The sequence below is a fragment of the Passer domesticus genome, chromosome 7 (assembly GCF_036417665.1).
Source record: "Passer domesticus isolate bPasDom1 chromosome 7, bPasDom1.hap1, whole genome shotgun sequence".
NCBI lineage: Eukaryota > Metazoa > Chordata > Aves > Passeriformes > Passeridae > Passer > Passer domesticus.
The window spans coordinates 23,568,634-23,584,326 of NC_087480.1; positions in this window are offsets into that span (position 1 = coordinate 23,568,634).

The following is a 15,693-nucleotide window of genomic DNA, read 5'->3' on the forward strand; positions in this document are numbered from 1 at the left end:
GGCCTGCCTCTTCAATTGCCATTAGCATTCCAATGGAAGCTATTCTTGGACAACTTTGCTCTGCTTGCTGCTAGTTCTGCCCCAGCCTACCATAGATAACCTTGCTCTTCCCTTGAGGCTCTGAGATGCCAAGAACTTGTCAACTTCAAAGGGCGGGCCGGGCTACATCTACTCAGCTGCCACAGTTTCTCCTTGCTAGACCTAGTGGGAAACCATTTGGCTGAGATGCAGAAGGCAAGAAACGCAGAATACGGAGACGCGGAGCTGTCCCAAGTGCCGCTGCCAGGCGTCTTTCCGCAGAAGAACCGCCCCGGAGCGCACCGCAACCGGCACCGTCATCTCTGCGCAAAGAGCCAAAATATTTGAAAACCCGCCAAAACTAATCCAAAAATATTTTCAAACCCGCCAAAATAGAAAACCAGACAGAAGTGATCAATACATTCGAAAAAACCTGACAAAACATGATAAAGCCCACCAAAGCTAATCCAAACACACCAAAAACTGGGCTAAACAGAATCAAAACAAATCAAAACAAATGTAAACCTTTTAAAAACCGGCCAAAATATTTCAAAACCCATCAAAACTAATCAAAACATCCCGAACACCCGCCAAAACATTCCGAACACCTGCCAAAAGGAATCCAAACATTGCAAAACCTGCCAACACAATAAAAACAACTCAAGAGAATACAAAACCTTCTAAAACCCAACCAAAACATTCCGAAAACCCGCCAAAACATCATCAAAACAAATCAAAACCAACCAAAATATTCCGAAAACCCCACAAAATAATTTAGACCCGCAAAACTCATCAAAACATTCTGAAAAGATGCCAAAACATTAGAAAACCAGCCAGAACTGATCAAAACATTCAAAAAACTTGGCAAAACATCATAAAAACAAATCAAAACCAACCAAAACATTCCGAAAACCCGCCAAAACATCATAAAAACAAATCAAAACAAACCAAACAATAAGAGGAACACGGCAACATATTGGCAAGCAAGACACAGAGAGCGCGGCACCTTCTAGGAGGCCAAGAAGGAAGCCGCACAACACCGGCACTGTGTCTGCAACTTTCAAACTGCTAGAAACTAGTGGCTTGCCACAGGCCTGCCTCTTCAATTGCCATTAGCATTCCAATGGAAGCTATTCTTGGGCAACTTTGCTCTGCTTGCTGCTAGTTCCGCCCCAGCCTACCATAGATAACCTTGCTCTTCCCTTGAGGCTCTGAGATGCCACGAACTTGTCAACTTCAAAGGGCGGGCCGGGCTACATCTACTCAGCTGCCACAGTTTCTCCTTGCTAGACCTAGTGGGAAAGCATTTGGCTGAGATGCAGAAGGCAAGAAACGCAGAATACGGAGACGCGGAGCTGTCCCAAGTGCCGCTGCCAGGCGTCTTTCCGCAGAAGAACCGCCCAGGAGCGCACCGCAACCGGCACCGTCATCTCTGCACAAAGAGCCAAAATATTTGAAAACCCGCCAAAACTAATCCAAAAATATTTTCAAACCCGCCAAAATAGAAAACCAGACAGAGGTGATCAATACATTCGAAAAAACCTGACAAAACATGATAAAGCCCACCAAAGCTAATCCAAACACACCAAAAACTGGGCTAAACAGAATCAAAACAAATCAAAAGAAATCGAAACCGTCTAAAAACCGGCCAAAATATTTCAAAACCCGTCAAAACTAATCAAAATACCGAATACCCGCCAAAACATTCCAAACACCCGCCAAAACATTCCAAATACCCGCCAAAACATTCCAAAAACCCGCCAAAACATCATAAAAAAAAAATCAAAACCAACCAAAATATTCCGAAAAGCCGCCAAAATAATTTAGACCCGCAAAACTCATCAAAACATTCTGAAAAGATGCCAAAACATTAGAAAACCAGCCTGAACTGATCAAAACATTCAAAAAACTTGGCAAAACATCATAAAAACAAATCAAAACCAACCAAAAAATTCCAAAAACCTGACAAAATAGTTTAGAACCCGCCAAAACGGATCAAAACATTCTGAAAAGATGCCAAAATACTAGAAAACCAGTCAGAAGTGATCAAAATTTTCAATAACTTGCCAAAACATAATCAAAACAAATGAAAGCAAACCAAAACATTCCAAATACCCGCCAAAATATTTTAAAACCCGCCAAAAGGAATCCAAATGTTCCACAACCTGCCAACACAATAAAAACAACACAAGAGAAAACAAAACATTCTAAAACCCAACCAAAACATTCCGAAAACCCACCAAAACATCATCAAAACAAATCAAAACCAACCAAAATATTCCGAAAACCCGACAAAATAATTTATACCCGCAAAACTCATCAAAACATTCTGAAAAGATGCCAAAACATTAGAAAACCAGCCAGAACTGATCAAAACATTCAAAAAACTTGGCAAAACATCATAAAAACAAATCAAAACCAACCAAAACATTCCGAAAACCCGCCAAAACATCATAAAAACAAATCAAAACAAACCAAACAATAAGAGGAACACGGCAACATATTGGCAAGCAAGACACAGAGAGCGCGGCAACTTCTAGGAGGCCAAGAAGGAAGCCGCACAACACCTGCACTGTGTCTGCAACTTTCAAACTGCTAGAAGCTAGTGGCTTGCCACAGGCCTGCCTCTTCAATTGCCATTAGCATTCCAATGGAAGCTATTCTTGGACAACTTTGCTCTGCTTGCTGCTAGTTCTGCCCCAGCCTACCATAGATAACCTTGCTCTTCCCTTGAGGCTCTGAGATGCCAAGAACTTGTCAACTTCAAAGGGCGGGCCGGGCTACATCTACTCAGCTGCCACAGTTTCTCCTTGCTAGACCTAGTGGGAAACCATTTGGCTGAGATGCAGAAGGCAAGAAACGCAGAATACGGAGACGCGGAGCTGTCCCAAGTGCCGCTGCCAGGCGTCTTTCCGCAGAAGAACCGCCCCGGAGCGCACCGCAACCGGCACCGTCATCTCTGCGCCAAGAGCCAAAATATTTGAAAACCCGCCAAAACTAATCCAAAAATATTTTCAAACCCGCCAAAATAGAAAACCAGACAGAAGTGATCAATACATTCGAAAAAACCTGACAAAACATGATAAAGCCCACCAAAGCTAATCCAAACACACCAAAAACTGGGCTAAACAGAATCAAAACAAATCAAAACAAATCGAAACCTTTTAAAAACCGGCCAAAATATTTCAAAACCCGTCAAAACTAATCAAAACATCCCGAACACCCGCCAAAACATTCCGAACACCAGCCAAAAGGAATCCAAACATTGCAAAACCTGCCAACACAATAAAAACAACTCAAGAGAATACAAAACCTTCTAAAACCCAACCAAAACATTCCGAAAACCCGCCAAAACATCATAAAAACAAATCAAACCCAACCAAAATATTCCGAAAACCCGACAAAATAATTTAGACCCGCAAAACTCATCAAAACATTCTGAAAAGATGCCAAAACATTAGAAAACCAGACTGAACTGATCAAAACATTCAAAAAACTTGGCAAAACATCATAAAAACAAATCAAAACCAACCAAAACATTCCGAAAACCCGCCAAAACATCATAAAAACAAATCAAAACAAACCAAACAATAAGAGGAACACGGCAACATATTGGCAAGCAAGACACAGAGAGCGCGGCACCTTCTAGGAGGCCAAGAAGGAAGCCGCACAACACCGGCACTGTGTCTGCAACTTTCAAACTGCTAGAAACTAGTGGCTTGCCACAGGCCTGCCTCTTCAATTGCCATTAGCATTCCAATGGAAGCTATTCTTGGGCAACTTTGCTCTGCTTGCTGCTAGTTCCGCCCCAGCCTACCATAGATAACCTTGCTCTTCCCTTGAGGCTCTGAGATGCCACGAACTTGTCAACTTCAAAGGGCGGGCCGGGCTACATCTACTCAGCTGCCACAGTTTCTCCTTGCTAGACCTAGTGGGAAAGCATTTTGCTGAGATGCAGAAGGCAAGAAACGCAGAATACGGAGACACGGAGCTGTCCCAAGTGCCGCTGCCAGGCATCTTTCCGCAGAAGAACCGCCCAGGAGCGCACCGCAACCGGCACCGTCATCTCTGCACAAAGAGCCAAAATATTTGAAAACCCGCCAAAACTAATCCAAAAATATTTTCAAACCCGCCAAAATAGAAAACCAGACAGAGGTGATCAATACATTCGAAAAAACCTGACAAAACATGATAAAGCCCACCAAAGCTAATCCAAACACACCAAAAACTGGGCTAAACAGAATCAAAACAAATCAAAACAAATCGAAACCTTCTAAAAACCGGCCAAAATATTTCAAAACCCGTCAAAACTAATCAAAACCTTCCGAATACCCGCCAAAACATTCCGAACACCCGCCAAAACATTCCAAATACCCGCCAAAACATTCCAAAAACCCGCCAAAACATCATAAAAAAAAAATCAAAACCAACCAAAATATTCCGAAAAGCCGCCAAAATAATTTAGACCCGCAAAACTCATCAAAACATTCTGAAAAGATGCCAAAACATTAGAAAACCAGACTGAACTGATCAAAACATTCAAAAAACTTGGCAAAACATCATAAAAACAAATCAAAACCAACCAAAAAATTCCAAAAACCTGACAAAATAGTTTAGAACCCGCCAAAACGGATCAAAACATTCTGAAAAGATGCCAAAATACTAGAAAACCAGTCAGAAGTGATCAAAATTTTCAATAACTTGCCAAAACATAATCAAAACAAATGAAAGCAAACCAAAACATTCCAAATACCCGCCAAAATATTTTAAAACCCGCCAAAAGGAATCCAAATGTTCCACAACCTGCCAACACAATAAAAACAACACAAGAGAAAACAAAACATTCTAAAACCCAACCAAAACATTCCGAAAACCCACCGAAACATCATCAAAACAAATCAAAACCAACCAAAATATTCCGAAAACCCGACAAAATAATTTAGACCCGCAAAACTCATCAAAACATTCTGAAAAGATGCCAAAACATTAGAAAACCAGCCAGAACTGATCAAAACATTCAAAAAACTTGGCAAAACATCATAAAAACAAATCAAAACCAACCAAAACATTCCGAAAACCCGCCAAAACATCATAAAAACAAATCAAAACAAACCAAACAATAAGAGGAACACGGCAACATATTGGCAAGCAAGACACAGAGAGCGCGGCACCTTCTAGGAGGCCAAGAAGGAAGCCGCACAACACCTGCACTGTGTCTGCAACTTTCAAACTGCTAGAAGCTAGTGGCTTGCCACAGGCCTGCCTCTTCAATTGCCATTAGCATTCCAATGGAAGCTATTCTTGGACAACTTTGCTCTGCTTGGTGCTAGTTCTGCCCCAGCCTACCATAGATAACCTTGCTCTTCCCTTGAGGCTCTGAGATGCCAAGAACTTGTCAACTTCAAAGGGTGGGCCGGGCTACATCTACTCAGCTGCCACAGTTTCTCCTTGCTAGACCTAGTGGGAAAGCATTTTGCTGAGATGCAGAAGGCAAGAAACGCACAATACGGAGACGCGGAGCTGTCCCAAGTGCCGCTGATAGGCGTCTTTCCGCAGAAGGACCGCCCCGGAGCGCACCGCAACCGGCACCGTCATCTCTGCGCAAAGAGCCAAAATATTTGAAAACCCGCCAAAACTAATCCAAAAATATTTTCAAACCCGCCAAAATAGAAAACCAGACAGAAGTGATCAATACATTCGAAAAAACCTGACAAAACATGATAAAGCCCACCAAAGCTAATCCAAACACACCAAAAACTGGGCTAAACAGAATCAAAACAAATGTAAACCTTTTAAAAACCGGCCAAAATATTTCAAAACCCGTCAAAACTAATCAAAACATCCCGAACACCCGCCAAAACATTCCGAACACCTGCCAAAAGGAATCCAAACATTGCAAAACCTGCCAACACAATAAAAACAACTCAAGAGAATACAAAACATTCTAACACCCAACCAAAACATTCCGAAAACCCGCCAAAACATCATAAAAACAAATCAAAACCAACCAAAATATTCCGAAAACCCGACAAAATAATTTAGACCCGCAAAACTCATCAAAACATTCTGAAAAGATGCCAAAACATTAGAAAACCAGACTGAACTGATCAAAACATTCAAAAAACTTGGCAAAACATCATAAAAACAAATCAAAACCAACCAAAACATTCCGAAAACCCGCCAAAACATCATAAAAACAAATCAAAACAAACCAAACAATAAGAGGAACACGGCAACATATTGGCAAGCAAGACACAGAGAGCGCGGCACCTTCTAGGAGGCCAAGAAGGAAGCCGCACAACACCGGCACTGTGTCTGCAACTTTCAAACTGCTAGAAACTAGTGGCTTGCCACAGGCCTGCCTCTTCAATTGCCATTAGCATTCCAATGGAAGCTATTCTTGGACAACTTTTCTCTGCTTGCTGCTAGTTCCGCCCCAGCCTACCATAGATAACCTTGCTCTTCCCTTGAGGCTCTGAGATGCCACGAACTTGTCAACTTCAAAGGGCGGGCCGGGCTACATCTACTCAGCTGCCACAGTTTCTCCTTGCTAGACCTAGTGGGAAAGCATTTTGCTGAGATGCAGAAGGCAAGAAACGCAGAATACGGAGACGCGGAGCTGTCCCAAGTGCCGCTGCCAGGCGTCTTTCCGCAGAAGAACCGCCCAGGAGCGCACCGCAACCGGCACCGTCATCTCTGCACAAAGAGCCAAAATATTTGAAAACCCGCCAAAACTAATCCAAAAATATTTTCAAACCCGCCAAAATAGAAAACCAGACAGAGGTGATCAATACATTCGAAAAAACCTGACAAAACATGATAAAGCCCACCAAAGCTAATCCAAACACACCAAAAACTGGGCTAAACAGAATCAAAACAAATCAAAACAAATCGAAACCTTCTAAAAACCGGCCAAAATATTTCAAAACCCGTCAAAACTAATCAAAACCTTCCGAATACCCGCCAAAACATTCCGAACACCCGCCAAAACATTCCAAATACCCGCCAAAACATTCCAAAAACCCGCCAAAACATCATAAAAAAAAAGTCAAAACCAACCAAAATATTCCGAAAAGCCGCCAAAATAATTTAGACCCGCAAAACTCATCAAAACATTCTGAAAAGATGCCAAAACATTAGAAAACCAGACTGAACTGATCAAAACATTCAAAAAACTTGGCAAAACATCATAAAAACAAATCAAAACCAACCAAAAAATTCCAAAAACCTGACAAAATAGTTTAGAACCCGCCAAAACGGATCAAAACATTCTGAAAAGATGCCAAAATACTAGAAAACCAGTCAGAAGTGATCAAAATTTTCAATAACTTGCCAAAACATAATCAAAACAAATGAAAGCAAACCAAAACATTCCAAATACCCGCCAAAATATTTTAAAACCCGCCAAAAGGAATCCAAATGTTCCACAACCTGCCAACACAATAAAAACAACACAAGAGAAAACAAAACATTCTAAAACCCAACCAAAACATTCCGAAAACCTACCAAAACATCATCAAAACAAATCAAAACCAACCAAAATATTCCGAAAACCCGACAAAATAATTTATACCCGCAAAACTCATCAAAACATTCTGAAAAGATGCCAAAACATTAGAAAACCAGCCAGAACTGATCAAAACATTCAAAAAACTTGGCAAAACATCATAAAAACAAATCAAAACAAACCAAACAATAAGAGGAACACGGCAACATATTGGCAAGCAAGACACAGAGAGCGCGGCACCTTCTAGGAGGCCAAGAAGGAAGCCGCACAACACCTGCACTGTGTCTGCAACTTTCAAACTGCTAGAAGCTAGTGGCTTGCCACAGGCCTGCCTCTTCAATTGCCATTAGCATTCCAATGGAAGCTATTCTTGGACAACTTTGCTCTGCTTGCTGCTAGTTCTGCCCCAGCCTACCATAGATAACCTTGCTCTTCCCTTGAGGCTCTGAGATGCCAAGAACTTGTCAACTTCAAAGGGCGGGCCGGGCTACATCTACTCAGCTGCCACAGTTTCTCCTTGCTAGACCTAGTGGGAAACCATTTGGCTGAGATGCAGAAGGCAAGAAACGCAGAATACGGAGACGCGGAGCTGTCCCAAGTGCCGCTGCCAGGCGTCTTTCCGCAGAAGAACCGCCCCGGAGCGCACCGCAACCGGCACCGTCATCTCTGCGCAAAGAGCCAAAATATTTGAAAACCCGCCAAAACTAATCCAAAAATATTTTCAAACCCGCCAAAATAGAAAACCAGACAGAAGTGATCAATACATTCGAAAAAACCTGACAAAACATGATAAAGCCCACCAAAGCTAATCCAAACACACCAAAAACTGGGCTAAACAGAATCAAAACAAATCAAAACAAATGTAAACCTTTTAAAAACCGGCCAAAATATTTCAAAACCCATCAAAACTAATCAAAACATCCCGAACACCCGCCAAAACATTCCGAACACCTGCCAAAAGGAATCCAAACATTGCAAAACCTGCCAACACAATAAAAACAACTCAAGAGAATACAAAACCTTCTAAAACCCAACCAAAACATTCCGAAAACCCGCCAAAACATCATCAAAACAAATCAAAACCAACCAAAATATTCCGAAAACCCCACAAAATAATTTAGACCCGCAAAACTCATCAAAACATTCTGAAAAGATGCCAAAACATTAGAAAACCAGCCAGAACTGATCAAAACATTCAAAAAACTTGGCAAAACATCATAAAAACAAATCAAAACCAACCAAAACATTCCGAAAACCCGCCAAAACATCATAAAAACAAATCAAAACAAACCAAACAATAAGAGGAACACGGCAACATATTGGCAAGCAAGACACAGAGAGCGCGGCACCTTCTAGGAGGCCAAGAAGGAAGCCGCACAACACCGGCACTGTGTCTGCAACTTTCAAACTGCTAGAAACTAGTGGCTTGCCACAGGCCTGCCTCTTCAATTGCCATTAGCATTCCAATGGAAGCTATTCTTGGGCAACTTTGCTCTGCTTGCTGCTAGTTCCGCCCCAGCCTACCATAGATAACCTTGCTCTTCCCTTGAGGCTCTGAGATGCCACGAACTTGTCAACTTCAAAGGGCGGGCCGGGCTACATCTACTCAGCTGCCACAGTTTCTCCTTGCTAGACCTAGTGGGAAAGCATTTGGCTGAGATGCAGAAGGCAAGAAACGCAGAATACGGAGACGCGGAGCTGTCCCAAGTGCCGCTGCCAGGCGTCTTTCCGCAGAAGAACCGCCCAGGAGCGCACCGCAACCGGCACCGTCATCTCTGCACAAAGAGCCAAAATATTTGAAAACCCGCCAAAACTAATCCAAAAATATTTTCAAACCCGCCAAAATAGAAAACCAGACAGAGGTGATCAATACATTCGAAAAAACCTGACAAAACATGATAAAGCCCACCAAAGCTAATCCAAACACACCAAAAACTGGGCTAAACAGAATCAAAACAAATCAAAAGAAATCGAAACCGTCTAAAAACCGGCCAAAATATTTCAAAACCCGTCAAAACTAATCAAAATACCGAATACCCGCCAAAACATTCCAAACACCCGCCAAAACATTCCAAATACCCGCCAAAACATTCCAAAAACCCGCCAAAACATCATAAAAAAAAAATCAAAACCAACCAAAATATTCCGAAAAGCCGCCAAAATAATTTAGACCCGCAAAACTCATCAAAACATTCTGAAAAGATGCCAAAACATTAGAAAACCAGCCTGAACTGATCAAAACATTCAAAAAACTTGGCAAAACATCATAAAAACAAATCAAAACCAACCAAAAAATTCCAAAAACCTGACAAAATAGTTTAGAACCCGCCAAAACGGATCAAAACATTCTGAAAAGATGCCAAAATACTAGAAAACCAGTCAGAAGTGATCAAAATTTTCAATAACTTGCCAAAACATAATCAAAACAAATGAAAGCAAACCAAAACATTCCAAATACCCGCCAAAATATTTTAAAACCCGCCAAAAGGAATCCAAATGTTCCACAACCTGCCAACACAATAAAAACAACACAAGAGAAAACAAAACATTCTAAAACCCAACCAAAACATTCCGAAAACCCACCAAAACATCATCAAAACAAATCAAAACCAACCAAAATATTCCGAAAACCCGACAAAATAATTTATACCCGCAAAACTCATCAAAACATTCTGAAAAGATGCCAAAACATTAGAAAACCAGCCAGAACTGATCAAAACATTCAAAAAACTTGGCAAAACATCATAAAAACAAATCAAAACCAACCAAAACATTCCGAAAACCCGCCAAAACATCATAAAAACAAATCAAAACAAACCAAACAATAAGAGGAACACGGCAACATATTGGCAAGCAAGACACAGAGAGCGCGGCAACTTCTAGGAGGCCAAGAAGGAAGCCGCACAACACCTGCACTGTGTCTGCAACTTTCAAACTGCTAGAAGCTAGTGGCTTGCCACTGGCCTGCCTCTTCAATTGCCATTAGCATTCCAATGGAAGCTATTCTTGGACAACTTTGCTCTGCTTGCTGCTAGTTCTGCCCCAGCCTACCATAGATAACCTTGCTCTTCCCTTGAGGCTCTGAGATGCCAAGAACTTGTCAACTTCAAAGGGCGGGCCGGGCTACATCTACTCAGCTGCCACAGTTTCTCCTTGCTAGACCTAGTGGGAAACCATTTGGCTGAGATGCAGAAGGCAAGAAACGCAGAATACGGAGACGCGGAGCTGTCCCAAGTGCCGCTGCCAGGCGTCTTTCCGCAGAAGAACCGCCCCGGAGCGCACCGCAACCGGCACCGTCATCTCTGCGCAAAGAGCCAAAATATTTGAAAACCCGCCAAAACTAATCCAAAAATATTTTCAAACCCGCCAAAATAGAAAACCAGACAGAAGTGATCAATACATTCGAAAAAACCTGACAAAACATGATAAAGCCCACCAAAGCTAATCCAAACACACCAAAAACTGGGCTAAACAGAATCAAAACAAATCAAAACAAATCGAAACCTTTTAAAAACCGGCCAAAATATTTCAAAACCCGTCAAAACTAATCAAAACATCCCGAACACCCGCCAAAACATTCCGAACACCAGCCAAAAGGAATCCAAACATTGCAAAACCTGCCAACACAATAAAAACAACTCAAGAGAATACAAAACCTTCTAAAACCCAACCAAAACATTCCGAAAACCCGCCAAAACATCATAAAAACAAATCAAACCCAACCAAAATATTCCGAAAACCCGACAAAATAATTTAGACCCGCAAAACTCATCAAAACATTCTGAAAAGATGCCAAAACATTAGAAAACCAGACTGAACTGATCAAAACATTCAAAAAACTTGGCAAAACATCATAAAAACAAATCAAAACCAACCAAAACATTCCGAAAACCCGCCAAAACATCATAAAAACAAATCAAAACAAACCAAACAATAAGAGGAACACGGCAACATATTGGCAAGCAAGACACAGAGAGCGCGGCACCTTCTAGGAGGCCAAGAAGGAAGCCGCACAACACCTGCACTGTGTCTGCAACTTTCAAACTGCTAGAAACTAGTGGCTTGCCACAGGCCTGCCTCTTCAATTGCCATTAGCATTCCAATGGAAGCTATTCTTGGGCAACTTTGCTCTGCTTGCTGCTAGTTCCGCCCCAGCCTACCATAGATAACCTTGCTCTTCCCTTGAGGCTCTGAGATGCCACGAACTTGTCAACTTCAAAGGGCGGGCCGGGCTACATCTACTCAGCTGCCACAGTTTCTCCTTGCTAGACCTAGTGGGAAAGCATTTTGCTGAGATGCAGAAGGCAAGAAACGCACAATACGGAGACACGGAGCTGTCCCAAGTGCCGCTGCCAGGCATCTTTCCGCAGAAGAACCGCCCAGGAGCGCACCGCAACCGGCACCGTCATCTCTGCACAAAGAGCCAAAATATTTGAAAACCCGCCAAAACTAATCCAAAAATATTTTCAAACCCGCCAAAATAGAAAACCAGACAGAGGTGATCAATACATTCGAAAAAACCTGACAAAACATGATAAAGCCCACCAAAGCTAATCCAAACACACCAAAAGCTGGGCTAAACAGAATCAAAACAAATCAAAACAAATGTAAACCTTTTAAAAACCGGCCAAAATATTTCAAAACCCGTCAAAACTAATCAAAACATTCCGAATACCCGCCAAAACATTCCGAACACCCGCCAAAACTTTCCAAATACCCGCCAAAACATTCCAAAAACCCGCCAAAACATCATAAAAAAAAAATCAAAACCAACCAAAATATTCCGAAAAGCCGCCAAAATAATTTAGACCCGCAAAACTCATCAAAACATTCTGAAAAGATGCCAAAACATTAGAAAACCAGCCTGAACTGATCAAAACATTCAAAAAACTTGGCAAAACATCATAAAAACAAATCAAAACCAACCAAAAAATTCCAAAAACCTGACAAAATAGTTTAGAACCCGCCAAAACGGATCAAAACATTCTGAAAAGATGCCAAAATACTAGAAAACCAGTCAGAAGTGATCAAAATTTTCAATAACTTGCCAAAACATAATCAAAACAAATGAAAGCAAACCAAAACATTCCAAATACCCGCCAAAATATTTTAAAACCCGCCAAAAGGAATCCAAATGTTCCACAACCTGCCAACACAATAAAAACAACACAAGAGAAAACAAAACATTCTAAAACCCAACCAAAACATTCCGAAAACCCACCAAAACATCATCAAAACAAATCAAAACCAACCAAAATATTCCGAAAACCCGACAAAATAATTTATACCCGCAAAACTCATCAAAACATTCTGAAAAGATGCCAAAACATTAGAAAACCAGCCAGAACTGATCAAAACATTCAAAAAACTTGGCAAAACATCATAAAAACAAATCAAAACCAACCAAAACATTCCGAAAACCCGCCAAAACATCATAAAAACAAATCAAAACAAACCAAACAATAAGAGGAACACGGCAACATATTGGCAAGCAAGACACAGAGAGCGCGGCACCTTCTAGGAGGCCAAGAAGGAAGCCGCACAACACCGGCACTGTGTCTGCAACTTTCAAACTGCTAGAAGATAGTGGCTTGCCACAGGCCTGCCTCTTCAATTGCCATTAGCATTCCAATGGAAGCTATTCTTGGACAACTTTGCTCTGCTTGCTGCTAGTTCTGCCCCAGCCTACCATAGATAACCTTGCTCTTCCCTTGAGGCTCTGAGATGCCAAGAACTTGTCAACTTCAAAGGGCGGGCCGGGCTACATCTACTCAGCTGCCACAGTTTCTCCTTGCTAGACCTAGTGGGAAACCATTTGGCTGAGATGCAGAAGGCAAGAAACGCAGAATACGGAGACGCGGAGCTGTCCCAAGTGCCGCTGCCAGGCGTCTTTCCGCAGAAGAACCGCCCCGGAGCGCACCGCAACCGGCACCGTCATCTCTGCGCAAAGAGCCAAAATATTTGAAAACCCGCCAAAACTAATCCAAAAATATTTTCAAACCCGCCAAAATAGAAAACCAGACAGAAGTGATCAATACATTCGAAAAAACCTGACAAAACATGATAAAGCCCACCAAAGCTAATCCAAACGCACCAAAAACTGGGCTAAACAGAATCAAAACAAATCAAAACAAATCGAAACCTTTTAAAAACCGGCCAAAATATTTCAAAACCCGTCAAAACTAATCAAAACATCCCGAACACCCGCCAAAACATTCCGAACACCAGCCAAAAGGAATCCAAACATTGCAAAACCTGCCAACACAATAAAAACAACTCAAGAGAATACAAAACCTTCTAAAACCCAACCAAAACATTCCGAAAACCCGCCAAAACATCATAAAAACAAATCAAACCCAACCAAAATATTCCGAAAACCCGACAAAATAATTTAGACCCGCAAAACTCATCAAAACATTCTGAAAAGATGCCAAAACATTAGAAAACCAGACTGAACTGATCAAAACATTCAAAAAACTTGGCAAAACATCATAAAAACAAATCAAAACCAACCAAAACATTCCGAAAACCCGCCAAAACATCATAAAAACAAATCAAAACAAACCAAACAATAAGAGGAACACGGCAACATATTGGCAAGCAAGACACAGAGAGCGCGGCACCTTCTAGGAGGCCAAGAAGGAAGCCGCACAACACCTGCACTGTGTCTGCAACTTTCAAACTGCTAGAAACTAGTGGCTTGCCACAGGCCTGCCTCTTCAATTGCCATTAGCATTCCAATGGAAGCTATTCTTGGGCAACTTTGCTCTGCTTGCTGCTAGTTCCGCCCCAGCCTACCATAGATAACCTTGCTCTTCCCTTGAGGCTCTGAGATGCCACGAACTTGTCAACTTCAAAGGGCGGGCCGGGCTACATCTACTCAGCTGCCACAGTTTCTCCTTGCTAGACCTAGTGGGAAAGCATTTTGCTGAGATGCAGAAGGCAAGAAACGCACAATACGGAGACACGGAGCTGTCCCAAGTGCCGCTGCCAGGCATCTTTCCGCAGAAGAACCGCCCAGGAGCGCACCGCAACCGGCACCGTCATCTCTGCACAAAGAGCCAAAATATTTGAAAACCCGCCAAAACTAATCCAAAAATATTTTCAAACCCGCCAAAATAGAAAACCAGACAGAGGTGATCAATACATTCGAAAAAACCTGACAAAACATGATAAAGCCCACCAAAGCTAATCCAAACACACCAAAAGCTGGGCTAAACAGAATCAAAACAAATCAAAACAAATGTAAACCTTTTAAAAACCGGCCAAAATATTTCAAAACCCGTCAAAACTAATCAAAACATTCCGAATACCCGCCAAAACATTCCGAACACCCGCCAAAACTTTCCAAATACCCGCCAAAACATTCCAAAAACCCGCCAAAACATCATAAAAAAAAAATCAAAACCAACCAAAATATTCCGAAAAGCCGCCAAAATAATTTAGACCCGCAAAACTCATCAAAACATTCTGAAAAGATGCCAAAACATTAGAAAACCAGCCTGAACTGATCAAAACTTTTAAAAAACTTGGCAAAACATCATAAAAACAAATCAAAACCAACCAAAAAATTCCAAAAACCTGACAAAATAGTTTAGAACCCGCCAAAACGGATCAAAACATTCTGAAAAGATGCCAAAATACTAGAAAACCAGTCAGAAGTGATCAAAATTTTCAATAACTTGCCAAAACATAATCAAAACAAATGAAAGCAAACCAAAACATTCCAAATACCCGCCAAAATATTTTAAAACCCGCCAAAAGGAATCCAAATGTTCCACAACCTGCCAACACAATAAAAACAACACAAGAGAAAACAAAACATTCTAAAACCCAACCAAAACATTCCGAAAACCCACCAAAACATCATCAAAACAAATCAAAACCAACCAAAATATTCCGAAAACCCGACAAAATAATTTATACCCGCAAAACTCATCAAAACATTCTGAAAAGATGCCAAAACATTAGAAAACCAGCCAGAACTGATCAAAACATTCAAAAAACTTGGCAAAACATCATAAAAACAAATCAAAACCAACCAAAACATTCCGAAAACCCGCCAAAACATCATAAAAACAAATCAAAACAAACCAAACAATAAGAGGAACACGGCAACATATTGGCAAGCAAGACACAGAGAGCGCGGCACCTTCTAGGAGGCCAAG